Here is a 27,580-nt window from a genome sequence, read left to right on the forward strand (position 1 = left end):
GTTCTGTGTATAGTCTTGTTTGAACTTTAATGGGAGCTAAGAAAAGATGAACTGGCTCAAGTTACAAGCTTCCTGCTTTTATAGATATTATGGGTAAATTAAGATTGAGCAATTGGCAATCAGCCCAGACAATCAAACTTAAGTGTGAGCCCAGGGAAGTAGGTGTCATGTGAACAGAAATATATTATGTGAATCAGATACTAGTGAATGGAAAGGAAGAACTAGGAAGGATCTGAGCATCCCAAAATAATTGATGGAAAGGGAAAAGGTTATGTGCATTCAGAACATGCCTATAGTTTCCTCTATTTGGCTTTTACTCCCCAAATCACTATTTAATTTAGCATATCATTAATTACTGTCGTTATTACTATGGTACAGTGTGTAACATGGATATCCATCATGTCTGGGGAAATTTTACAAGACTTTTTGTCACCAGAGGGCTAAAGAACCCCTTTAGCTTGAGGCTGGGCACAATACGTGGGTCTTGGCCTGGTGTTTGCCAGCCACCTTTTGAGCTATGGGGGACAGAGTCATTGCCTTTTGAGTGGATACTACAAGCTGGATCTTCCCTTGCTCAGACCATTCTAATGCAAATATAGTTCTATTCTCCTACTGAGGAGTTTGTTCAGCCCTTTTTTGCTCCACAGTGTGGCTCCAATACAACCACGGGGGCCATAATTTGTTACTCCAGATGCACTCAGATACCCAGACGTTATAGGGCCCAAGAGTATATAGCCTGCAGCTAGGGATAAACAAGCTGGCTTGAGACAGTAGAAATGTAATGCAGTGCCAGTGGATCTCTCTGTGGGTTCCTTTGAAAGGGTTTTACCTTCCAGGCAATGGGCAACAGGATGCTTTGCCACCGACAGAGCTACTGCTGCTCGTTGGGGGTGGTTTAACTATGTCAATAGTAGAGCTCTCTCCTGTCTGCACAGAGCAGCTACATGTGAGATCTTACAGCAGCACAGCTGTGCCACTGTAAGGTCTCTAGTGTAGATGTAGCTTTAAGCTTGCTCATGTTCGGGGTCCATTGTATGAAATGAACGGCTTATGTATTATTGTGGGCCAGGATTGTATGGAACCTTTCTCTAGAAGGGAAATGGAAAGTGAACCCTGGGAAGTGAACTTCAAAGGACTACACTGAACAATGTCCCACACAAGAATGGACCTTTGGAACTGTGTCATGTGTTTTGCCCAGGAAATCTGTAGGGAGAGATGAATGTAAATTCCCTACCTCTGGTTATACAAAACCCCAGTCTTTTGAGGCTGCACCCTGAGGAGGGATCCATTGTCTGCTGATTACCTATTCCCGCAGTCTCAGGATCAAAGGCCCAAACTGTATAAAGGAAAGACTGAACTATTCATGGGTGGGCTAGTTCTGAGCTGAGGCTGTTATGAACTTGTAATCACAGAAAAACCTCTTTGTGGGGTTTGAAGGACTGATTCCTACTGGGAGTCCTACTTTGCTGGAGTTGGGAGGTGATCTCTGGTAAGATTTTTAGCATGCATGTAGATTCTCTTATTGTTTTAATATGCGTTTTTTCCCAGTAATTCTTTCTGATTCATTTTAAGAATCAATGTGCTTATTAGAAAGAAGTGTGCGGTAAGTTGTAACTGGTGGCACTTGCACTGTTTATAGCCTTTAAAGAGAAAGTAAATTGCAGATGCAGGCCTATTTAGGCAGTCTGGCTTCCTAGGAATATCACAGTGCAGGCAGGGACTGCGCAGCCTAGAAAAAAAACTCAGTCAGGAGTGGGAGAGACACGGGTCTCTCTGTCCAAGAGAGGGGATGACTGAGGAGCCAGATACCTAGGTATATGCCCTCAAGGGACTACAGAGGGGGAATACAGGTGCCGTTGCCCTGAACTGTGACAGTCTCTATCCTTTAACAAGTTTTAGGAGCAAATATAGTCCTAGTATAGGTAATGAAACTCCAATTAAGTGACCCCAAGGTTCAATTTGTCCCTACTCTAGAGTTTAAGTGGAGTCCCATTTATAATAGCCTCACAGGCCTGGATCCTATTCTCTGCGATATCACTGACTTATGTGTCTTTGGGCAAAATCACTTAAATGTAATGTGCCTCAGTTTCCCCAACTGTAAAATGGAGGTCATAATAATGCATGCCTTTTCAAAGCACCTCTGGGACCCTGGGATGAAAAGATCTGTTATTATAACAATGAGTATCTGAAATTAGAGTTATTCCTGATGTGTTTTGTCAAGTGAGATCATTGATATATTTGTTTAATTTGGTATATAATCTGAGGTAGTTCTACTGGAAAAAGAGATCTTCATGTTCATAATAAGTATGATTTGAATGGACTGATTGTTCAAACACCTAAATGATATGAGTTTACCTGATATGTGACACAGTGCAGCTTGACCTAACTGGACAAAAATGTGAATCTTCCCCCTTCTTTCTCATCTTTGCTGCATGGTTTCGTTCTGGAAAGAAAATCTTGAGCTCTAGAGTTAAAAGGCTGGATTCACCTTGTTGAAAAGGTAGGCATCGAGGTACAAGCTCATCTTTCAGGGTTGTTGATAATGGGATATAAAGGAACTCAAGGATCTGAATTGCAGAAATTGTTCAGTTTACAAAAATAAATTCTTAAGTGATGAGCATCAGTTTGAGCTATCTAACAAAAGCAGTTTTAGGCCTAGCAACCTTGATTGTCCATTTAAGAAAGGGGGTAATCAACTGAGGTCTCACTTAACTAGAGGGTATTACATTGGCTATTGTACAGTAATTCATAGATATTATGCATCTTTACTTAGTGACTTTGCTTTGGCTGAATTGACGAGGTATTTTCAGGTCAATGCCCTTCCAATACCATCTGAGCAGTGTTATGATGCAGTTATTTGATGCAGTAGAGTGCTAATACAGCAGTCTGAGGGTAAAGTAGACAATTTAAGTGACCAAAGCTGTTAGGAGTTGATCCACCGCCTTAACGAGAGTTTTCCTATTAACTTGATTGGGAGTAGGATAGAGCTCCGAGTTGACAAAGTTACAGTTAATGCAGAAGATGAAGATGAAGAATGTCTATCCAAGGCAAGTGTATGGTAGGGGAAAGATATTTATTTATCCAAGGGGTTTTTTTGAAGGTGTTAGAATTATTAAGAGTGTATGAAATGATACCCTGAATATCTATTTTTCATCCTTGCCCTGACAGGAGGGGATTCTGGGAAATAGTTTAAAAAATCAGCTATAAACATCTTAAAGTTGTATTTTTTTTAACTTGAGTTTATCTTTCCCTCCCAGTCTCTGCAACAAAGAAATCAAAAGCCCTTTGAATGCTTCGTATGCTTAGCATTTTATACTCTGTTTACACTGGCAGTGAATAAAAGCTTGGCTTCTACATCAAACCCTCCAGAGTCCAGTCAGCAGACCCATTGCCAAGGTTATTTCGTGCCCTATGTTTTAGAGAAAAAATTTATCTGAAAAGAATAGTAATCAAAACACTACATTTATAACATATGGATACCAGCTGGCTCAAGAGATGGGTGAGAGGAACCTTTCACCTCTCCATCACTGAGCTGAATAGGTTGCAGATCTGTGGTGGCTAAGACTTGTTACCATCTACAGGTAACATCCTTTAAAAACTGCAAATTGCTCCCATCTGGGATTGGTTAGACAAGTAACCATCTGGGACTTCTACTTTTTTGCTAATTGTTTATTTTATCGCTAGGTCTTCCATCTGCTTCTCCCCACCCCATCCTGAGCATTGGCCTGCTAAACCCAGGGTTGTGAGTTCAATCCTTGAGGGGGCCATTTAGGGATCTGGGGCAAAAATTGGATATTGGTTCTGCTTTGAGCAGGGGCTTGGACTAGATGACCTCCTGAGGTCCCTTCCAACCCTGATATTCTATGATTCAACTTTGATAACTATGTTAATAAGACCAACTGACAACTCTCCAACCTCACCTACTATAAAGAACTCAAAGAAGATCCCACACCACAGTTTACACAGGAATTTAAAGATATCATCAAATTCTTCCCTAGACAACTCAAGAGAAACTCTACACGATCAGGTTTCAGAGTAGCAGCTGTGTTAGTCTGTATTCACAAAAAGAAAAGGAGTACTTGTGGCACCTTAGAGACTAACAAAGCTCACAAAAGCTTATGCTCAAATAAATTTGTTAGTCTCTAAGGTGCCACAAGTACTCCTTTTCTTTCTACACAATCAACTTCCTCCAGAAACTCTGCATCATTAACAACCTCTCTCAGAACACCATCCTTGCCACCACTGATCTGACCTCCCTGTACACTAACAACCCCCACAATGACAGCATCGCTGTCTACCTCAAATATCTATAAGACAATGGACAACCCTCAAATATCCACCCCAAGCTCATCCATTTCATCCTCATCTGTAACAATTTTACATTCAACAATAATCATTTTTTCCAGACTATGGCTACTAGGATGGCTCCCCAGTTGCCCAGCCTCTTCATGAGCCACCTTGAGGAAGAATTTCTGCACAAATGCACCACAAAATGAATTACATACCTGAGATACATCCATTACATTTTCATCCTGTGGCCAGACAAAGTAGACTCTCTCCAAGATTTCAACCCAACTTCAACAACCACCACAGATCTATTAAAATCTCTCTAGAACTCTCCCTCACTAGCATCAACCGCCTGGATACAGCAATTCAACCTACAGACAACGATATATAAGAAACCCACAGGTCACCACACCTACCTTCATAGATCCAGTGGTGAGCTGGAGCCGGTTTGCACTGGTTCGCTGGAACTGGTTGTTAAATTTAGAAGCCCTTTTAGAACCGGTTGTCCCAAAAGGGACAACCGGTTCTAAAAGGACTTCTAAATTTAACAACTGGCCAAAAGTGGTGCCTTAGGCACCGACTCTGTGGGTGCTCCGGGGTTGGAGCACCCATGGGGAAAATTTGGTGGGTGCAGAGCTCCCACCGGCAGCTCCCCGCCCGGCCCCAGCTCACCTCATCTCCATTCCGCCTCCTCCCCTTAATGCACCGCTCCACTCTGCTTCTCCGCCTCCCCCATTTCCCCCGAATCAGCTGTTTGCACGGGAAGCCTGGGAGGGCTGAGAAGCAAGCGGCGGCTTCACGCTCAGGCCCAAGGAGGTGGAGGTGGAGCGGAGGTGAGCTGGGGAGGTGGGGCGTGAGGAGGGCCACCCACGCCGCAGCAGGTAACCCGGGGCGGGGGCGTGTAGGAGAACCGCTCCCTACCCCAGCTCGCCTCCGCCTCCCTGGACCTGACCGTGAAGCCTCCGTTTGCTTCTCAGCCCTCCCAGGCTTCTCAGGCGAACAGCTGATTCGCGGGAAGCCACGGGGGGGCGGAGAAGCAGAGCGGGGTGGCACGTTCGGGGAGGAGGCGGAGCAGAGGTGAGCAGGGGGTGGGCGCGGGGTGGGGAGCTGCCAGTGGGTGCTCTGCATCCACCAAATTTTCCCCGTGGGTCACTCCAGCCCCAGAGCACCCACAGAGTCGGTGCCTAAGGCACCAGTTTTGATGTGATCAGTGGGGGGAGTGACCGCTCCCCCTGCTCCCCCCCAGCTACGGTACCCCGCCCCTAGGAGTCAGAGGGACCTGCCGGATGCTTCCTGGGAGCCACCTCAGGTAAGCACTGCCGGGACTCCCCACCTCGCCCCCCTGGCAGGTCCCTCTGGCTCTTAGGGGCGGGGCAGGGTGGGCACCCACTACGGTGGCCCATGAGACCCTCCTGCCCAGTTCTGGGGGCAGTCAGGGAACAGGGGAGGGGGGGATGGATAGGGCAGGAGTCCTGGGGGGGTGGGCCATGACCCCCTCATGGGCTAAGGAGGGAACTCATCACTGCGTAGATCCAGTACTTGCCCAAAACACCCAAGAAATCTGATATCTACAGCCAGGCACTCAGATACCACAGAATATGTTCCAAAGAGAGAGGCCAGGATACACACTTTAACACATTTACAACTGCCTTCCCCAAACAAGGACACTCCAGAGAAGTAGATCACATCATAGAACAGGCCACCCAAATACCCCGAGTGAACCTGCTTCAATACAGAATTAATACCCCTCTAACCACATACCCCTAGTTGTCACCTGTCACCTCACGCTGGAACCCATATGGGGTATCACTAAACAATTACGACGACCCATACTCGATGGGGACCACATCCTGAAATAAATCTATCTTGCATCCCCTCTTCTGGCCTTCAAACCCACTCCCTCCCCAGCCTCTCCAAACTCATTGTAAGAAGCAAGCTCCTCACAGACCAGGACACACCAACTCAAAGTGGCACCAGACCCTGCCATAACAACAGATGCAAAACCCGCAGACATATCTCCATGGCTATGATGATCAATACAGCCCACAACACACCTTTCAAGACCCGTGGGTTCTATATATGCCTATCACAAACCATGGTGTGCCTCATCCAATGCACTGAATGCCCCCAATAACTATGTAGGCAAAAACAGACAACCACTATACTCTTGATTGAACTCCTACACAAAAATAAATGACAAAAACACTATCACAGGAGGCAGAACACTTTTCACAAAGTGATCACTCCAGATCTGACCTCTCAGTCTTGATCCTCCAAGGAAACCTGCACAACACTTCAAAAGATGAGCCTGGGAGCTTAAATTCATAACTTTGCTACACACTAAAAATCATGGACTCATAGACACTGGATTTATAGTTTATTACAATCCTCTATAAGCCACTAACACACACACCTCTTTTTTTTCCTCCTATAAGCACATAGGTGTTACCTGGCTACTTCACCTTGAATGGTCCCTTGAAATACGTGTTAACTATGCTAAACAAATCTGCTCCACCCTGTGACACTGAGTACATTTCCCAGACCTGAAGAAGAGCTCTGTGTATACCTGAAAGCTTGTCTGTCTCACCAACAGAAGTTGGTCCAATAAAAGATATTACCTCACCCACCTTGGCTCTCTACCATTACAAGTAGCAGCCTCAGACAACAGAACAAAGAACATATTGATATGGAGACAGAACTACCACCCTGGCCCTTGAAATCATCCCTCTTTATATTATGGTTGTTCAAATTGGTCAGGATAAGGGAGTTGTGGAAAAGGAAGGGATATTAAATTTCAATGTTGCTGCCCATGATGTGGAAAATAGACTTCAGTGTCCAGTGCTGTGCTGTCAAGCCAGCATTTTGCAATCACGCAAGCAAGGAAAGAAATACAGCTATAATATATGTATTTATTTTCAGGCTTTCAATTATTTCTTGATTAATTCTCCTACCTGCTGCTTATTTGTCCCTTTTCATTTCCTGCTTAGCATTTAGAGACGAATGCATTACTCCAGCCCGATGAAAAGAACTTTCAGCATGAAATTTGCACGATGTGGGTAGTGGGACAGTAATTGGTCTGAAAACCAAAACATCCAGAAAGAATATGAAACTAATTTGAAATCTTGTTAGCCAGATAATAGCTTTAGCTTACTATTGTCACACGTTAAAATTCTTCATGCCTAATAAAGAAGCATTATAGGTCGAGCAGAATGCTAAAATACATGTATTACTTCAAAAAAACAGTATGCATACATGATATAGCCCTGCAAATTACAGACTTTCATATCCCTCTATTTTATAGTGCGATAGCATCAAAATTGACATGACAGTATATCATTATAGGAAAGGATTGGCTATCACCCTTATGCCAAAAGCCTAAATGTTCAAAAGGAATTTTATAATACAGTATCATTCGGCAAATTGTCTTCCAAAAACATTAGCATTACCATTTACTCAAAAGAACATACACAAGAGAAATATGTAGAAGATCAAACATATTCCAGCTAGTAAATAAAGTAAGTAGCGTAAACTAATAAGTCAGACTGTTTTCTGCCTGTGATTCTTATTGGTAGCCAAGTATTAAAACTAATAACACACATCTAAGTCATAGACATTTCAAGAGGATTGAGAACTGGGACTTCTGAATTGTATGCCCAGCCTCACTTGTGATTTTGCTATGCAGCAGGGGAGTCAGCCTTCTTAGCCTGAGAGCTGAATGCACTATTATTACAAAAAAATGTAAAGGGGCCAGAATAAATGTTAGCTTTTCACTTATAAACACAATACAAAATTTTACTTAACTTTTATTGTCCACTTAATGTGACTCTTGGGGTTACTTATCTCCCCAACAGCTTGTTTACTTTTAGCTGAATCTGAGAGGTTGCCAAGTGTACCAGGCTGGCTAAATTCATATCCTTGAATTGCTCCCTGCAGCAATAGAGCTGATTCAAATTCTTCAGTTTAAACATCATAGGGCACAACTTTCTCCCTAATGTACTTATATGGTCCCCAGATAGTATGAGAGTCTTGGAATCTTTAACATATTTATCATCACAAAACCCCTCAACTTGGCCAAGGAAGCCCATAGCAGGGCGGGAAATTGACCTTATGACTCCCAAGTCACAGGCTAGCATCCTAATCGCTAGCCTTGCTATTCAGGCTGAGGTTCAGTTCATAATCAAATACCAATTTTCTTTTCAATATAGTCACCCTTGAGGGCAATGATCCCTGATGATCCCTGGGCTAAATGTTGGACATCCCCACTGGAAAGCAAGTTAACTCAGGCAAGCCATACCTTCTCTCTCTGTGTTTCAATTTACCCATCTTTTAAAAGAGGAACAGAATTATATACCAACCAAGAGTTTGAATAACTTATGTTTTAAAAACATGTTGAGATACTTGGAATGCTCCTGGGTATATTAATTATATATTAAAAGTAATCATTAACATTATTGTTGTTATTATGTGTTTTATTTGAAGACTTCCTCGGGTGACACACACTTTTATACTTTTAGGTATATTCTTATCCATCCAAACACCCTCTCTCATGCACATATGTGTAGCAGGCCACACAGAGGAATGAGGAGAGAGGGAGGAACCATATCAATTTGTTTTAATTATGTGAAAGAGAATTGTGACAGCATAAAGAATCTGAGGATGCTGGGCTGTGGCTAATACCATATATTGAACTGGCCAAATTCTGCCCTAGATTATACTCCATTAACGAGAAAGTCAATGTAAAGCTTCAGTGAGGTCCCTTGGGACAGGTCAAATGGTTAAAGTTAGGCATAATTTAAATACTTTGTTAAAGCAGAGCCTTAAATTGCAAATATGCTTGCAAACTTTTTTTTCTGCACTGTTATGCAATCCTCGTAAATCTGTGTACATATTTGTTACATGTGACTATGTATATTAAAATCCCAGAGACCTTTGCAGGGCTTCCTCCACCCACTGCTGTTGCTGGGGTACAGTTTATAAGATTGGGGTAAATCAAGCCCAAACACTGTACCAAGCATTAAAGTGAGCAATCATATACAGAAATAGATGTTCACAAAGACTGAGGCACAGTCAGATAGTACAGGTTTGTTCATTTACACATGGGCATTGTCTTCTACCCCTCTGACAGAAGGGAACACAGAAAAAAAACATACTGGAGTTTTGGATCAGTGTTCAGATAAGGGTGGGAGATGTTTATGAAAATAATTGTCTGGTCCACACTGATGGTTCTTGTAACCACTGTTATCCATAAAACATATTATTTGTATTGCAGTAGCACCTAGAATCCCCCGTCATTGACCAGAACCCCATTGTGCTAGTGTATTGATGGGACCAGGGGGAACTTTTCTCTGTGTGGTCCACTAAGAAGAAAAACAACTCAGTCCAACTTTTAGCTTGGGGAGGGGGTTGGAGGTGGGGGTGGAGTGTGTTAGGAAAATGTTGTGCAGCAAGATCCCGACCTTTCCACTTCACCATCCACTCTACCATTGTAATGACTGGGATTTTCCATCGTCTGAAAGGAGTGTTTTTTTCTGTGTTTGACACGGGATTGCCCCTCCTTTCCTTAGTGACTGCATTGTCATTGTGTTCCTTGGAGCTGATAACCTGCAGCCTCAGCACAAATCAGGTTACGCTGCACCCAGTTTATAGGCTGCTCCGTTTACACTGATTAATAATGACATATTTAAAATGAGATTGATAACATAAATTAATTTCTGAATTGCACATTAGTAAGTAATTAATTTCTTTGGTCTGTGAAACTAAGATATCACTGATGAACACATGTTATCTAAACCTATAAAGAGAAGAAATGTTGAACTGAAGACTCCATTAAATGTAAAAACTGATTTTTCCATTTACCCTCTTGTGAATTTTTTTCCCCAGTGCATTTATTTTTCAAGGGGCTGGAGAGAGTAACCTAATTCATACTTCCAGTGGTAATCAAAAGATCATGCATGCTCATTTTAACCAAATAATGTCATTATCAAGGCTGTTAAAGCTGGTGTTGCCTTGGAAACGAAAAATACTGAAGCTCCAGGTTGGACTTTTGAGTTCTCTTGCACATTCCTCTGCAGGCACAGTAATGAGAGGGTGGATATGGCACTGTGATGATAGGAAGAGTGGGAAGGACCTCCTCAAGTTACACAGATGCTCCTTCATCCACCTGGTCCTAAATCCTCCTTCATCCTAAATCACTTAAACATTTTCTCCTTTTCCTCCCACCACCATACAGGATTGTTATCTGTTTGGAGCAAGAAATAAAGAATAACTTATTCAATTGAAATGTAGATAGAATGCAGTTATCTCAGTTGGAATTTAGCCAGGGCACCCAGGCTAAAAACCCTATTCTTATGATCATGAATGGCCTTGTTTTCATATCTCACTCAAACGGTAGCACCTCCAACTGCATGGTGTCTCCTGCCACCATACTCTACTGCCTCAGAGTGAAGAATGACACCTGAGACACCAATTTCACTTCCAGTGGCATCTGGACTCTCCCTTGCTGACCAGATCCATGGCCCAACCCTGCCCAGGAGGTAAAACAGGATCACAGCTCCTAGATGTCTGATACATCATTTCTGAACATCACCCTGTTCAGAACAAAAGATCCTTTATATGGACAAATTCATTACTGACATAAGCAATCACAGCCCCTATAGAATTCAATGGGAGATGTGCCTGCTAAACAAAGGGCTGAATTTGGTCCTTTCATATTGGAAGATAAAGCACCACCAAAATATTTTCTCTTTTTAAGTTTTAAGACACATTAATAAGGTCTCCAAGCAAAAGCCCCTTTTCTTATTGCTGTGTCATCATCTCCTCAGTTTGGGCAAGACAGCAAATGCTTACCTTTATCCTGAAGTCCTTTCCATCTCGCCTGCACTCAAAGGAAAAGAGTTGCAGGCTAAGTGTAGGTTTATTTTCCCCCAAGTCAGATTGGCAGAAACCCTTGGTTGTTTTTTCTTTTGTTTTTGCTTTCCTCTGTTGTATGGGGCATGTTTAAACTAGAGTAAATGGTGGATTCTCTGTAACTGCAAGTCTTTAAACCATGATTTGAAGACTTCAGTAACTCAGCTAGAAGTTATGTGTCTATTACAGGAGTGGGTGGGTGAGGTTCTGTGGCCTTCTGTAGGAGGTCAGACTAGCTGAGCATAATGATCCCTTCTGGCCTGAAAGTCTATGAGTCTAAGTTCATTCAGCCAGCACTTTCTAATGTGGTTGAGATGTTAATACAATTGAGAGCCAAGGTATAGCAACCTTATTTTGTTACAGAGCATGTTAGGACTGAAAGGTATCTAAAGAACCAAGTCATATATGTGTGGTTGGTTGCACCTATATTTACAGTTATATCATGTATATGGCTGATATTTTGGCTGATATACTGCATATTTTAAACCACAGTCAGATATTTATTTAAAAACATACATGCTGTTATAGAAATGCACCTACCCTGGAGTTATCAGACAAAAAAGGGCTTTTGAAAGAAACACAGCATTCCACCCTGTCACAAACTTTTCCTTGGCCTCTACACTGAGACTGTTCACAAAGGTGCCCAGTCAGTGCCCTTCATGTCAGCAGTTTTCAGATGGTGAAGACTTCTGTTCACTAACAAACTGACTTAGAAGTAAAACATTGTGTCCCATTACATTTCCTTTGACATCTAACTTCCAAGTGCAAGTTACTATTTGAGAAATTTGCATTCAAACTAGAGATTAGTCAAAATATCTGGAGCAAACAACCCTACCCTTCACTGAGGACAGTGGTTCAGAATCCAAACTCAAATTTGGATTGAAACTTTACAGCTGGTCTGTATTTCTATAATGGGCAAAAAACAAAAACCTGCACCACCACCACCACAACTAACATTGACATGTTCAAAATCTGGATCCAGAGCTCAGTTTTGTAGCTCCTTCCCATCATTAATTTATACATCATATTCAAAAGCAATGTGATTTTATATCACTAGTAATTTGACTGATTGAAAACAGTATAACTTTCAATGCTTTCTGGTGATCAAGGGGAAATTTTTGAAATTGTATTTTTATGATGTACTCTATGTGTTATATCCATTACATTTGTGAAATAAATGAATGGATCTGGTTGAATTATTTATTGTAAGTAATTTATCCAGTAAAGTTAGCCTTTTTCAGTTCATAAGTAAACAATGAACAGAATGCAACATTTACACTTGGTCAATGAATAGTTGGGTGAACAGATTTTAGGTTTTAGTTTGTTTGCAGTCTGGCCACTTTGCATATATTCATAGATAGTCACTGTGAACCACTTCCGCCTGCCTTCTCAGATTATTATATCTACAATATTTTGGTTAGTCCTTTATAATACACCAGCATTAGTTAATTTATCCCACCAACACACACCAAGTATTCTCCAAAATCATCTTCGATGGAATACCTTGTTTCCTGTTGGTGATATCTAGCATCTACCTGTTTTCAGAAGCATATAACAAAAATGTGGGTATCACAGTAACACTGTAACTTTGTCTTGGTTCTTGTGTGAATCTCCTTGTTTTTTCAAATATTTGCCAGTCACAAAAAAGCACACTTGCCTTCACAATACTTGCTTTCACCTCCTTAGGGGGGTTGACCATCAACATTAATTGTGCTTCCAAGACAAACAAACATGCTAATCATGCTATATCAGATATACATTATCACTGTGGACTCCTCTTTCAACAATCATGGCTTTCATTTTCTTTTGGCTGATTTTTAATCCTACTTTGGTGACCTCAAGTTTGACATTGATCCTTTTTTTCCATGGTATCATTTGTGTCCAACGGAACAATATTGCTCTTTACATCACGTAATTATCACAATACAGAAAAAAATGGGTGATAAGATCCAACCCCACAGCACACCAGTCTTTCTGTCCTTAGTATTTTGAACCTTCAGACAGCATCTCAACCAGTGACACTATCTTTCTAGAAAATCACATCTTTCCTGAAATGTGGTGCCCAGATGCAATACTCCAGTTGAGGCCTAATCAGAGTGGAGTAGAGCAGAAGAATTACTTCTCATGTCTTGCTTACAACACTCCTGCTAATACATCCCAGAATGATGTTCGCTTTTTTTGCCTGTTTGCACAGACTTTTTGCTGCATTCCCCTGGCTACTGAAGAGAACTATCAGCTTCGGCAATGTAAAATTTTGTGTAACCTTAAAATGTAGGATACTGACTAATCCTTAGAGTTCAACAGTTTATGGAATAGATGGTTTTCAGGGTATAGAGATCGCTATGGAGATGTACACGAAAGGAGACTTTTTTGGCTTGAGAGGCTGGTGAAGCAGGTTGAGGCATGTGAGGAGTCAATCCCAATCTGTACTGCCTCCTCCAGCTAGGAACCCTACTCTTACCCAAGTTTGCATTCCATGGTGATCCATATTCCCCCTGCTGCTCATTCACAACCCCTTCCTCAGACCAAGATCCATAGAAGGGAGGCAGTTCAATGTGAGAGTTTAGGCCAAGAGGAGTAAAGAATCAGCATAGAGCGAACATTGCAGGGCAGCAGAGAGATGAGCTAGGGGCAGAGAAAAGATAGCCAAGGAGCATGCAGTAGGACAGAACTTTTGATCCTCGGGGGGGGGGGGGAGGGGGGGACTAAGAGAAGGCTAGGAAAGTTGAAGGAGCCTCATTTGATAGGGGAATGAGAGGGAAGAAGGACAGAGACATCCTCCCACTGTGGAGGAAGGAGAGGAAAACCAGGACTGAAGAGTTTACTCAGTTCCAGTTCCTCAGCAAAGAGCACTAGGGCTAGTTTACTCTTAATTGGTCCTTATGAAAAAGGTAGAATTTAGCAGAAAATTCCATCCTGCCATAGAATTTTATAGGATGGCTCAAAGACATATAGAAAGGGTTCTGCTGTCCATTAACTTGTACAGCTTTTCAGAGAAGCTCTATAGAATACTGTTGGTTTTATCCCTGTTAAATTCAAATTCAATAACTTCCCTAAAAGAATGCTGTACGTGTCGAACACTTGATTCAGTTACATAAAGGGATAAGGGATTTACATTATATAGAACTAGTAGTGTACAGGGAGATGGGAGAAGTAGTTTTGTGTGGCTCCAGCCTTATTTAAGAATGGCCTGAATTTGTAGATAAGGCTGATTAGAAAGTTGGACCAACATTGCAGAGGTGTGTGATGTCAAGCCCGTAGAACACTTTGAGGCATTTATAATGTTCTATGATTAACTGGGATAGCATGGAGAAGAGGGGATGATTTCAAAATGAGTGTTAAGCCTCATGCTTAGATATTTGTCATGTTTTCTCAAGACTGGTTCCCATGTACTTTTCTTGCTATTTTTATGTGTGTGTGTGTGTGTGAGAGAGAGAGAGAGAGAGCGAGAGCGCATGTAATTATATGCACTGGAGTTTATGCAAAGGGATTACTTGCAATCAGTGTATACTGCCATTAGCAATCAGTATTACTAAAGGCTTTAGTGTTTCTTTTTGTTAATACAGAATACTTTATACATACTTTACTTCTAACACATTGGTGTGCCTGGGCCTTATTTATTTATTTCAGCTTTGTAAAATGCGCCTAATGCAGTGTTTTGGGTACATGCACAAATAACAAGGCAAACCAGTGTCTCCACAAAATTCTCTCTATTCTTTCTCCCCCAACCCAGCAGCTTGCCCTGCCTCACCAGAAAAAGCCTGGTAGAACAAAAGGGCCTAGCTGAATGACCTGATTGTCAATAGACTTGGACTGTGCTGAAACAAGGTGGGGAAAAGAATTCCATAGCTAAGGACCCTCACCTTGCCTCCAAGCTTCCTCATGATTAAACTGGGGGAAGGAGGGTGATAGTCTCAGCTGCTTTGGTATCACACAAGGAAAAAGATGGTTTCTAAGGGCCAGATTTTGAAAAGTATTCAGGCACTTAAAAATGCAGATGGGTGTCTACTGGGATTTTCAAAAGTGCTTAGGTGCTGAACTCCCTTTGATTTCACAGGCTCCCACAGTAATGGAGGGCCATATAAACTGATAGACCATTTCAACCTGCCTACATCTTTACATCAGAACCACACAAGGTTCTTGGCACTCACGAGCTCCCACATTAAGCAAATATGTCCACCCTCTATTTCCTTCAGCAACAAGAGAATTAGATATTGCTATAGAAGATGGTGTTAGATGGTGTCTCCATTGCACAATCTTAAATCAGCATTTAAAAAGTTAATTATCTTTTAATCTATTCTCCATGGGTTACTTAGACCACGAGGTACCTGCTGTGTTCCTATTGTCCAGACGTGCCTAAGAGCAGGCAAAGTATAATACACTGTTGCAACTAATGTTCCAGCTTGCACCTCTGGCTAAATCTAGAGATATTTCTGAGAGATTTACATGCTGGCTGCTAAGCAGTTTAAACTGCTGTTTAGAATGCTTTCTCTTTGGAGTTCTTATTTATGTTTAATAAAAATCAACTATTTTGTTAAGGATAGCCAAGTGGATGCCTTGTGAGTCTTCAATGCACAACCAAATGAACTTGCAACACAAGACACGACTACTGCCTTATCACGACTACTGCCTTATTACTACATGCAGCACTTCTATACATCCCCACTTCAGAAACTGGCACCATGTGGCACCAAAGACACAGGCACAGTTTCTCACACAGCCAACACCTGTGACAGGGGGGAGGGATAGCTCAGTGGTTTGATCATTGGTCTGCTAAACCCAGGGTTGTGAGTTCAATCCTTGAGGATTTAGGGATCTGGGGCAAAAATTGGGGATTGGTCCTGCTTTGAGCAGGGGGTTGGACTAGATGACCTCCTGAGGTCCCTTCCAACCCTGATATTCTAAGTTCTAAGCTAAACATGAATCAGTGGAGAGGATGGAAACTGATGGAGCCAACGGCAAGAGGAGGGTACTTGGGGCAGTTCCAACTCTGCTGCCAGTGATAAGAATGAGCAGCATGTGGTATGAGGATTTGCCATGCCCGAACAGGTCATGTTCTATCTTGCCATCTGGCATCCTGTCTCCAAGAAAGCCCAACGTCACATACTTCAAAACCTGTCCATCTAACTGTGATGCTAGACCACTGTGCGGGAAACATTGTCCTGATCCCAGCTGGTGATCAGTTGATACCTAGAAGCATGAGGATTGATAGTCCCTCATTTTATCCAAGTCAAGGTAATGCAGAAGCTATTCATATCCATATCTCATTCATTTTTGAAGCTTACTTAGCTGTTTTCAGCACGGTCATGGAGATTATGGATGCAGATTCCTTTGTCCATTATTACAAATCCTTTTTACAGCTTCTTTGGATTCATCCCTGGCATGAGTGTGAGACGCTCCATTTGTTTTGGCAAGAACATTTTCAGAATTTATATATATAATTATATAGGCAACCTTTCTGACAGATATTTTAAACTATCAAAACTAAAGCAACCTACACATTAAAAATGATTAATAATACACTAAATGGCTATGCTTCCGTGCCTCCTTGCTTATTATGCATGTCACCTGGTATGTCCTTGGCTGTTCTTGCATCCCTAAGTCACATGCATTCAGTGAACTATCTGAAATGAATCTGGGGTAGTCTCAGACGAACTCCATGGGTGCAAGTACATGTCCCCGTGACAAAAGCCTCAATCCCAATGGGTGCTATTTGTGGGTAGTCTCAACAGAAAGGTCAAGACTTGGAGAGTGAAGTAACTTTCGACCATGAAAGAGCAAAACTGAGGCATAGATTGCTAGGGTGTGAGAACTTATACGGAATTGAATAGCCACAGTGAGGCAAGTTTCTACTGCTGCTGCTTGTGCTATACTGATTTTGTGGATAAATGACACGCTTCAGACTCTGTCTATTTGGAATCTTCTCCCAATGCTAAACTTTCACATAACAGGCCCAATCTTCAGCAATGACTTCAATGGAGTTATGCCCATTTAAATTATCTGAGGATCTGCTCCAATATTTTTTTTAATGCCACAGTGAATAGGGACACTCAAGCACAGCTGGATACATGCATTACATTTGTTGGTTTTTTTCTTCTCTCTCAGGTCAGAAAGTAGTAAATGCAAGTAAATTATCTGAGTCACACTGCAAAGTTTGAGTGTTCACTTCAGAGGAAACTTTTCTTTCCCCAATAATCTTTCCTTCTTCCTCTGTTTCTGTCTCTTTCTTTTGTTTTTCCTTGGCCAGTAGGAACTGAAATAAGCCCCATGCCAGATTACCAGCCTCAGCAGCAGCTCAGGGGATGATGAAGAGATGAAGGTGGAATCTAAAGTGACAGGAGACAGATGAGACCAAGCTTCAATGGAATTTAGGTTAAGAGAGGTGCCCGTTTTTCCGCTATGCAGTCTGTCTCCACAGAATTGTCTTGGAATCCCTAAGGGAGTCTAATGGAGCTCTTTACCTCACTCACTGAGCAGGAACTAGCTTCACCTGCTGTCAAGACACCCACTCCGCATATTATTGGGGGGAATAACATCTGTCAGGAAATACATCAAGCCATTTGGGATAATTCCAGTCACATGGAATCCCCTCTTTTCTCCAGAGAACCACAGTGAGTGATTAGTAGCAAAAACCTCTTGTGGGTAGAGTTGCTGAGAAATTCAGCTGTACTACCTACATGTCAGTTTGCATAGTGTTATCCATTATGCCCTGCATTGAGTCTAAGCCTTACAAAGTTTGCATTTTTGCCCAAAGACAGTATAATCATTCACAGTCAAGCCTGCATTGACCTTCAGTCATAAGCTACTGTATGCTAACAGCCCAGGAGAGACACAGGTAGCCTCTTCATTATTCTGTTGACAAAATTACTGCATATTAACTGTGTATAGATTAGATGCAGGAAATGTTACCAAACCTCTTTGGAAAAACTGAAAAATTCAACAACTAAAATACCTTATTTTGATCAGAAGAAAATGCAGGGGAGGAAAGCTGAGGGAGGAACCAGGGAAAGCTGACTAGAAGGAGCTATACCTCTTAAGAAAAAGAGGAACTGGATTTCCATGCCCATTTAGAATGGCCTCTGGGTGCAGCAAAACCTGAAGTAGATTTCTCTCTTCACCCCGCATGGATTCTCAGTGTATTTCCTAGGAGAAGGGAAAGCCTGAACCAGCTTTCTGTTGCTCCCTGGAATGGACTTTACAAACACATCAGGTGATTTAACAATTTGGTGGTACAGATTGTAACTACCATAGTTATTTCTACCTTCCAACTCAAAGTGTGGGTTACAGGGTAATTATAACTTTGGGATCTATGAAGAGTAATTACTATATACAGTAATCTCTGAGGAACACGTAATTACAGAGTATGGGCAACCTCAAGTTATCTAAATTATGTTTAGAGAAGCATCAGAAAGATTCTTGTTTACCTAAACCTCTTTGGTCTAAACACTGGGCTTCAACAGTGAGAAGTGACTTTCTCCCATGTTGATAGTGCTTCCAGATCCCAAAATCTTTCTTGTGGTATTTTTATGCTTTTACATCCAGTCCTGGCTCAGCCCAGGAAGTACATGAAAATTAATATGAGCCTGTTCCAAAGTCTACTGCAGTCAATGGGAGTTTTTTCAAAGCAGATTCACTGATCCTTAATGTAACCAAATATGCAGATTACCAAGTAAAGACATACAATTTATTTTACTGATTGCAAATGTTATTATTCCAGGAATGTTTGGATCAGGAGCTAGGTTAAACACCTGATTTTCCTGTCACTTACACTATGTTTACATTGGTATATCTTCATTGAGTTCAGCAGAGTTGCTCCTGATTTATACCAGTTTTAGTCAGAGGAGAATCAGGCCCTAGAGTCAGTGGGAGCAATTTGGAGCTAAATCAAAGCCCATTTGGGTCCGTCACCAGGGTGAGTGATCCAGATCATATGGAACCCAGACATTAGTGGTTCATATCAGTATACTGAAACTGGGATTTATTGAAATGAGATATTTTTGAATTTCCCAACCAGCCAGGCAAATATTACACTTTTCCTGGGTCCCAGCCTTTCCATTAGGATCCAGCCCTCCTGTCCTCTGAAATAAATGATACACATTTTTGAGCTCCCACAATTTTTGGAATGCCTGCTGAAAACTGGATGGTGTCACTGAATTCATCTTCACTTGAAATGTTGGCATTAATTTATGGAGATTCCACCCACTGGTTACTCTGTAAGGTTTTTGACAGTCTCAGTGAAGTCACTCCAGTCTACATTCTGGGTCCCATCTTTGTCCTGAAGCAAATCACAACCTCAGCTCCCAGACAGGTCACCACTCAGGCTAATTACCCCAGGACCAGTCACATTTAATGGCTACACTGAGTGCAGATTTACCCTTTCATGTGGGGGGTGGTGACAACCTTACAAGTAGAGCTGGCAGCCTAAGCACAGCCAGAGAGGCAAGGAGGCTGTGGGAAACACTAGAATTCCCACATGGCTGACAATTAGTTGCTCCATAAAGCTATTAAAAGGATTGGAGGTCATCATGACCACATAAAGTTAGACAATTTCCTTGATCTTCTAATGCCATGGGAAATCATTTACTGGGCAACCTTTTTGATAAAATCTCTTTAAAATACACATAAGTATATGCATCATCAAAGTCTGTCCTACAGTCTGTTCCACAGGGAACCTGCAAACAGGGACCTAAGTACACATTGACTGTATGCACTGCAAGAGTGGCCTAATTTCTAACCACTCTCCAACTTTCATGTTTGTGTCCTTACAAAGTAGAATTGGGAGGTTCTGGGCTCCAGGTTCCATTGTCATAGATGGGAACATCACAGATGCCTCTGGTGTTTTTTGCTGTTACCTACAGGGAGTAGGTGGACTCCTGGATTCAGAACCTGGCTGATGAGAGGAGGAGGAGGAGGAGGAGGAAAGGATTTTTGTAAATGTAAGGGCTAGATTATGCACCATGCAGGGTTAGTCACAGGTGGGGAACGGCATAATCAGTTGCCACCTTTCTGGCATGCCGTCTCTTCCACCTTGTGCTCTTGCACAGAGGTCTGGCAAAATCACGGTCCTCTGGTCCACAAGAGCTAGAAGAATCTAGTGCAGACTGCGGTGCTAAATTCCTCAGAGGGGTAGGGAAGGACTATGGCCAAACCCCTACTCTACACCCAGCCACCACAACACAGCCTGTAAATCAGTAGAGGCCACTAAGGCCCATGCTCTCCTAGAGTTCTCAGAGGCACTGGTCCGATCCCCATGTGATGCAAATCAGCATAGCACCATTAAATCCAATGGCACTACACTACTGTACCCCAGCCAAGGAACTGTCTGCCTGCCTCAGGCTTAATGCCGCCAAGACCAGTCACCAGTGAACAATCTTCCCTCCTTACAACTCAGGTAGTGGCTTCAAGCCAAAGTCTTGCCCTAAATATATTTTAAAGGCTGCCCATAAAGTCTGTCATTGATTGATCTTTAAACCATTTTTTAAAGCATATATCTTCACAAAAGCTTTGCAATTTATCCTTACCTGAAATGAAACAAGCTTTTATTTCTTTCTGGCTCCCACTCATAATTTTGGCCAAAAATATACCTGCAATAAAAAATCCATAAGTATGTGTGATACAGTGGACAGCCCTTCATTGTGCCCTTCTGCACAGGGGAACGGGACAGTATCAATGATGTGTCTAAAAGTGGGTCGAAACTGAGTGCTCATTAAAGTGAGGGATGGGAAGCAGTGGTTAGCATCAAGCACATGGTGAACAATCATGTGGAAACTTCCCTAACTAACACAACCTGATAACACACCTCAGTACTCAGCTGTAGCAACCTTAATTACAGTATTTTATTACCAAGCCCTCCAACACAAGTCTTTCAACACACCTCAATTCAGAAATGCAGTGCTCTGTGTTATTTCAGTAATGAACCCACATACATCTTTACCTATATACCTCAGTACTATGTCGCACTTCCCTTTTCTGTTCCAGCCCTGAGCCTTACATAAGTCTGGCAATACACAAAGTTCGACTGCACTCAGAGAGAGTCTTCTGAGAATGTCAGGCTCTATTTGTGAAAAAACATCAGAATCATGAACGTGTTCTTGCCACTGCATTTGAATTGAATGGCTCTAGTGGGGAAGTGTGATGGGGTATCCACTCCACACAAGGCCTGAAGGGGTAAATTGGGCCAATTAACCAATAGGCTGCTTCACCTGGAGGAAAGCCAGGGCATGCTAGGGCCTAATTGTCTGATGAAGTCCAGTTGGGGTGGGGTGGGGGGAACTGGGCCAGGTTTATAAAGCCAGGAAGCTGGTAGCAGGGGGCTTCAGGGAAGTAGTCTACAGTCACTCCCTGGGAGTAGGGAGGCTATTGTGTTCAGTAATCTGTAGTGACTCCCTGGGGGGAAGGAGTCTGAGCTGATACACCCAGAGAGGAGGGGAACCAGAAGCTGTAGGAAGGAGTCCAGGGAAGGAGCAACAACAGGATATAAGGGAAGCACAGCTGCCAGGTGTAGGTCCCCTGAACTGGAACCCAGAGCAGTGGGTGGGTGGGCCCAGGTTCCCCTACCAGCCACTAGGGAAGTGGCACCATCAGAGCAGTGCTGGAGAAGACTGCCTGAGACTGTTCTTGCAGAAGGACTTTGGTACCTCCAGAAGGGGAAGCCACATAATGACTAAGGGCTGAATCACAAAGAGGAGGCTGCAGTTCCTGGAACTAGAGAGGGGCTGCAGAGAGAGGAAGAGACAAAGTGATGGAGTGTGACCACAGGAAGGGGTATCAGCATGGCAGAGCTAATCCCCAGAACTGCGAGGAGGCGGGGCCATCCAGTAGAGACCCCCATCACAGGAAGACATACATGAATGCAACAAAATACAATATAATGTAAATGTGCATTTTGATGGTGCTCTTCCCCAACTATTCCCTGGGTTCTTTTATGGATATTGTGACAAATGTGGAAATGTTGGTGATATCTTTTATGATTCCTATGCACGTCTGAGTTTCCCTCTGTGCGTTGTACTGCTATCCACTGAGCATAAAGGGAAGGAACAAGGTGTTTGACTCACACAGATGCCTGGCTGGAGACCAGAGTCATTTAGAAACTGAACAGAGCCTACACATGTGAATGGAGGATCAGGAGAAAGCCCAATAGCAGGATAGTCACATCTAGCGACAAACAGCCCAGAGAAGGAGATTTCCCCCCCACCTCTCTGCAGGGAAGCGGAGCAAAGGCCCTGAACTGGAGATCAAAGGGCAAAGGTGTCAGGTTGACTGTGTTAAGTGCTGAGCTCTTGGAGACACAGGACTCTGATTTGGGACTATGACAAAGCAATAGCGAAAGGAAGCGAAGATGGTTCCTACAGGAGCGTGGCTCAACAGTGCCCTGGAGTTGGCCCAGTCTGAGCTTTGCCTTAGCCTTTGCTTCTCTATGCTGACCTAACAACTTTCAAATTCTGTATGCTTGGAGACTTATCAATTGTTACCTTATTATGAAAAGCCTGCCTGGTGTCACTGTGCAGACGCTTACTGAGAGCATTGCTCCCCAAAAGGATAAAGAGCAAGCCTCCTGTCAGAGTCTGGCTTGGTGGGACTTGGGAGCCACAGAGGGAGGTGGACTGCTGGCTCAGAAGCCTGGTTCCAGAGTCGTGATGGCCATAGGCCTGCTCCTGTGGAACTGTGTGGATCCTTGGGGACCAGCACACTAACAGGATCAACTCTCAAGGGCCTGGTTATAGGCTGGGGCATAGGCCAGACTTCGTGAATCTGTGACAGGTATTTATTACCCTTTGAAAGCAGCACCAAACTTAAACTCCTTGGGCCTGAGGCTCATTTCACTTACACTGGAATAAAACAGCAGAGTTATGTCACTGTAAAACTGGTGTGAGATTATATAATATGATTCAGCATTTACTCCCTCAGGAGCTTATTTCCCATGAATGTGAGGCACAGTTATAATAGTGGACAGTTCAAATGGCCAAATCCAGCTCCCAGTCATGTTGGTGAAAATGTCAAGTAAGTCCCTGAAGTCAATTAAATTAATTGGATTTACACAGGAGTAGGAATGAAGTGTTCAGCTGACAGTCCATAAAGACTTCCAACAGTGTCACAGGAGAGTTCTGGTGGCCTTGAATTTCTGGTTCATGCTGAGGTGTATTCTAATAGAGTCATACCTTTCTGTGTGCATGTTTGTCATTCCTATTACTGATTTACTACTGCTGGTTCTTCATCATATTAGGGAAAAAGTGTTGTCCAATGAGTAGAGAATGGGATTGGGTGTTGTAATTCTTTGGTTCTTCTATTTCTGGATTTGCCACTGATTTGCTGTGATCTTGGGCAAGTTATTTAACATCTCTGTACTTTGATTTGCCCATCGCTGCTGGATTAATCATTACCTATCTCACAGAGACACTGAGAGGCTTAATTAGTTATCATACATAAACCAGCAGATGAAAGATGCAAAATATTTGAGAAAAGACTAATTACAATGCCCAGGACATCCCAGTGTCCTCTTTCCAGACTGAGCTCCTCTTCAGTCTAGTGTCCAGTCTAGTGATTTGGCCCTCCCCGAGCATTCCCCACTTGCGGCACCGAAGATGTTAAAGCAGCAAGACACCTACTAAGGGAGCACTTCCTGCTTTGTGCCAGCTTTCTGAAATCCAGCACAAATATGCTGCTAATGACATCTTTCAGAAATGTAATTAGCCCTCATTCACGGTGAGGTGCATTAGGGAGGATTCAGAGACTCAGAAGAGTGGGCTCCACTTGGTGAGCACACAGGCTTATGCTTTGAACAGCCTTGGGGGTGGGGGGAAAAGATGAGGTTCTCATATTACTTAATTACCCCCAAGACATCAGTGGATGTAATTGAGCTTGGAGGGCTAAATGAAGGCTGTATGTGTGATCCTGGCAGAGTCTGATGCATTTATAATCACACCACTTTGCAAGGCAAAGTGGGCCCTCGCAGGAGAGGGAAGAAAATGGCCCAGGGAGGAGTCATAAGCCCCCTGAGGATACACAAGACAACTGTAGCATTTGGGTTCTTTGAGGAAGACATCCCTCTGTCCACCTTGAGTTTTGCAGCTACAGTTTGACAAGTGAGGACTGTGGAAGCAGGAGACAAATCTCGGTTAAGGCACCAATATCAGATTAAAGTTCAGCAAAATGAGTGTAATACAGGTGATAATGTAGCACAGACTAGATGGACTATAAAGTAGCTGCTATGCTGCTAGCCTCGGAAAATATCCAGATAGCTGGGAGTGAGGATCACACCCAACCGCCATGCGGTGATATAATTCCCAAAAATACTACTGCCATCACAAGGCAATCAACATGTTTCTGATGCTGATGCCTATAAGGCGCGGAATTTATGGGACTGTAACAACCCAGTAGGACTACCAATAAGAGCTACCTCACAGAAATGGTGTGAGATTCCTTAATTAATGTTTACAAAGGGCTTTGAGAGCCTCACATGAAAGGTGTTATTAGAAGAACTAAGTATTGTAATTCATCACATGCCCCCCAAAATTAGAGGGTCATGATACTTGGTAGATCTAGAAGGAATTACCAACCATGAGATCAGCAGTTAAGGTGAGGGGGACTGAAACCTTCATGCACTTGCATACACAGGGTGGGATATTCAGACATGCCTAAGTGACTTAGCACTAGTCATTTAGGAGCTTTGTCTGGTTGCCTGTATTCTGAGAGTCAAAACCAAATACTCTTGCATGATCATTTGCTTCTTTCCTTAATTTTTTTGTAAAGACCTATTTGGTTTGTGGTGGGCCACCTTGGGGGTATGATATATAAGGTTGATCCACAGAGCCATTTCAGTGTTCAATCTAGATTACATTTGGGGGGCATCTCCAGGTGTTTGGGCATGAACAGGAGTCTGAGTGCAACCTAGCCTTGCTGCTGTACTGCTATGAATCTCTGAATGCAATGGGGGTGGGAGGAATCTTCACTGTGTAACAAAGCCTATGAGTCTATGAGGATTTAACCACATGATATCCATTAACACTGGGCTCATATTGCTAAAACCCAGCACTTAAAATCATCCCTTATATCCACAGTATCAGAAGACCAAAGCATACTCACAGAGCCATTCCAGCCTTGATTTATATACTGTACAGAAGGAGACATTAAACTCCAAATGGTTTATGGTAATTAACTCTCATTTAAATATTATAATGGCAACTATTGCTTCCAGTTTTACTCAGCCTGGGAGGGATGGGAGATTTTAAAAGGTTAGTACATTTTCCTGTCTCTCTCTGTCTTCCCATGAAAGTTTTGTTTTAGGCTGTCCCAGAATGAGGATGTTTAATGTCTTAATTGTTTCAGTTCTAATAATTGCTGTGAACCGTCACCACAGGAGAGAAGGCTTTTAAAAAAAGAATGGGAAAATCTGCCTGTGGCACAGACGTATTAGCTGAATACTGCTCTGTTCAGCCCGTTTAAGCACCACAATGGGTGACAAATAGCTATTAACACAGAGCTCCTTGTCACTGGAGAAATGAACACTTTGGAGGCCAGACAGCCTTAGGTGTGAACAAAATACATTATTTTTCACCAATTAATCTTTTTCTCATTGTTCATGAAGCTCTAAGGGCTCAGAGCCCTATATTGGGGGCAGTGCAGAGCTGCATTGCCCCTGGGAAGCATGAGGAGGCATTCTGTAGCTCCTGCTGTGCAAAGGTAGTGAGCCATTTGCTACATCCCTCCATGGCGTGCCATTGGCTCCCCTCTGTTGACAACCAACTCAGCCAGCTTGTGCAAGGGAGAGGGGGGATAGAAACATTGCCTCACTTCTTCCCAGTCTTTTGGGGTATTGGGTCCCCCGGGAAGTATAGAAGGAGAAGTCGCTACACTGCCATCCCGCTCCCACTGACCCAAATTAACAGCTTGCAAGCGTGGCCCTTTGTGTGCTCCAGTAGGGGGTGAAAGGCTTATTACAGCCTCCTCCTGCTCATCTGTGTAATGGCCAACTAGGTTACTTCTGCCTTCCCTTTGGTTGGGTTCCATTTGGTTTGGTTGGGTTCCATTTTGTGTGTGCATGCGAGTATCTGCACACAAAGTGTTTAATAATCTCACAGCAGCCTGTGTGTGTATGTAGCATATGAAGTTATGCATTTGTGTAAATCTGTGGGTGAAGTGCATAATATGCACTGCAGGTGCCACTATATACATGTTTGGGCCACCATCTTGGCCTGAATACCAAGGATCTGCCGAGCTTGAGCTAAAGAGCCAGACTCTGCAGCTGGGACTGTAACAGACTCACATCCAGTGGTGAGCTGGAGCCGGTTCGCACCGGTTCACGTGAACCGGTTGTTAAATTTAGAAGTCAGTTTAGAACCAGTTGTTAAAGGGTTGGGCAAACTCCGGCCCGCGGGCCACATCTGGCCCGCAGGACCATCCTGTCTGGCCCGCCTGAGCTCCCGGCTGGGGAGGCTCCCCTTGAGAATCCCTTTTTACTCAGCCGGTGGCGCTCCGGGTCTTCAGCGGCACTTCGGCGATGGGTCCCTCAGTGCCGCCGAAGACCCGAAGCGAGTGAAGGACCTGCCGCTGAAGTGCCGCCGAAGACCCGGAGCAACTGAAGGAACCAGTTCTTCAGATTTTGGCAGCTCATCACTGCTCACATCCCATGTGGCTCAGGCACAAAGGGAGATGTGTAACACACTGACCAATGGGTTAAATACACAGGTGTAGTTGTGAATAATGTGTGTGGTATGTGCCGAGTTCTGCATACATACTGTGTGTGTGCGCAATTTATTTGCTTGTGAATTTATGTTAGCTTGTGTGCGTATGTGTGTTTCTCTAGGTGTACTTATTTGCTCTTGTGTATGGACTTTGCATGTTGGGTGTGTGCTGAGAATATGCAATTTGAATGAGAGCAGTTTATAATAATATACAGGACCATTCATCCTGAAGGATCCTAAAGTGTTATCAGAATATGAACTTAAATCTGGTGTTTGCTATGGTCCCTTTATTCTGGTAAATACCTTTATGCTGGAGACATTCCCCAGGGGGTATCCCTGCATGAAAAACAGCCAGCATAGCAACTCTACTCCATCTGCACCAACTCCCCCAGCACAGGGAGCATGGCCAGGGAAAACAAGGCATAGCTGTGTTCCAGCAATTCCTGGATGCTCAAGTGGCTCCTGGAGTGGCCCAAATCAGCCCCTGTTCAACCCAAGAATAGATGTGGTGCAAAGATAAACCATAGTTTGCCCCTGCCTTTCAGGTTCTAGCTGCAGCCAAGCTCTGCTCAGCATGAGACTTGAGCCCTACCTATTTCATGTTATCCATTTCTAAAACGTAGATGGGATCAGTATTATGTATATCATTGTTCAGAGGGAAGTGAAAATAATACGATACCATCCAATTGAAACGACAGGATGAGCTG

The 27,580-nt window shown here is 43.1% G+C and overlaps 1 long non-coding RNA gene across 1 annotated transcript; it reads left to right on the forward strand.

The window, feature by feature from the left end:
- The first annotated feature begins 1,325 nt into the window (after positions 1 to 1,325).
- On the forward strand, positions 1,326 to 8,625 carry LOC142072902 (uncharacterized). The gene is made up of 3 exons (XR_012669510.1): positions 1,326 to 1,489; positions 2,452 to 2,500; positions 8,493 to 8,625. It is a non-coding gene; the product is annotated as an uncharacterized LOC142072902 (long non-coding RNA).
- The last annotated feature ends 18,955 nt before the right edge of the window (positions 8,626 to 27,580 follow it).

This window comes from Caretta caretta, chromosome 7 (genome assembly GCF_965140235.1).
Source record: "Caretta caretta isolate rCarCar2 chromosome 7, rCarCar1.hap1, whole genome shotgun sequence".
NCBI lineage: Eukaryota > Metazoa > Chordata > Testudines > Cheloniidae > Caretta > Caretta caretta.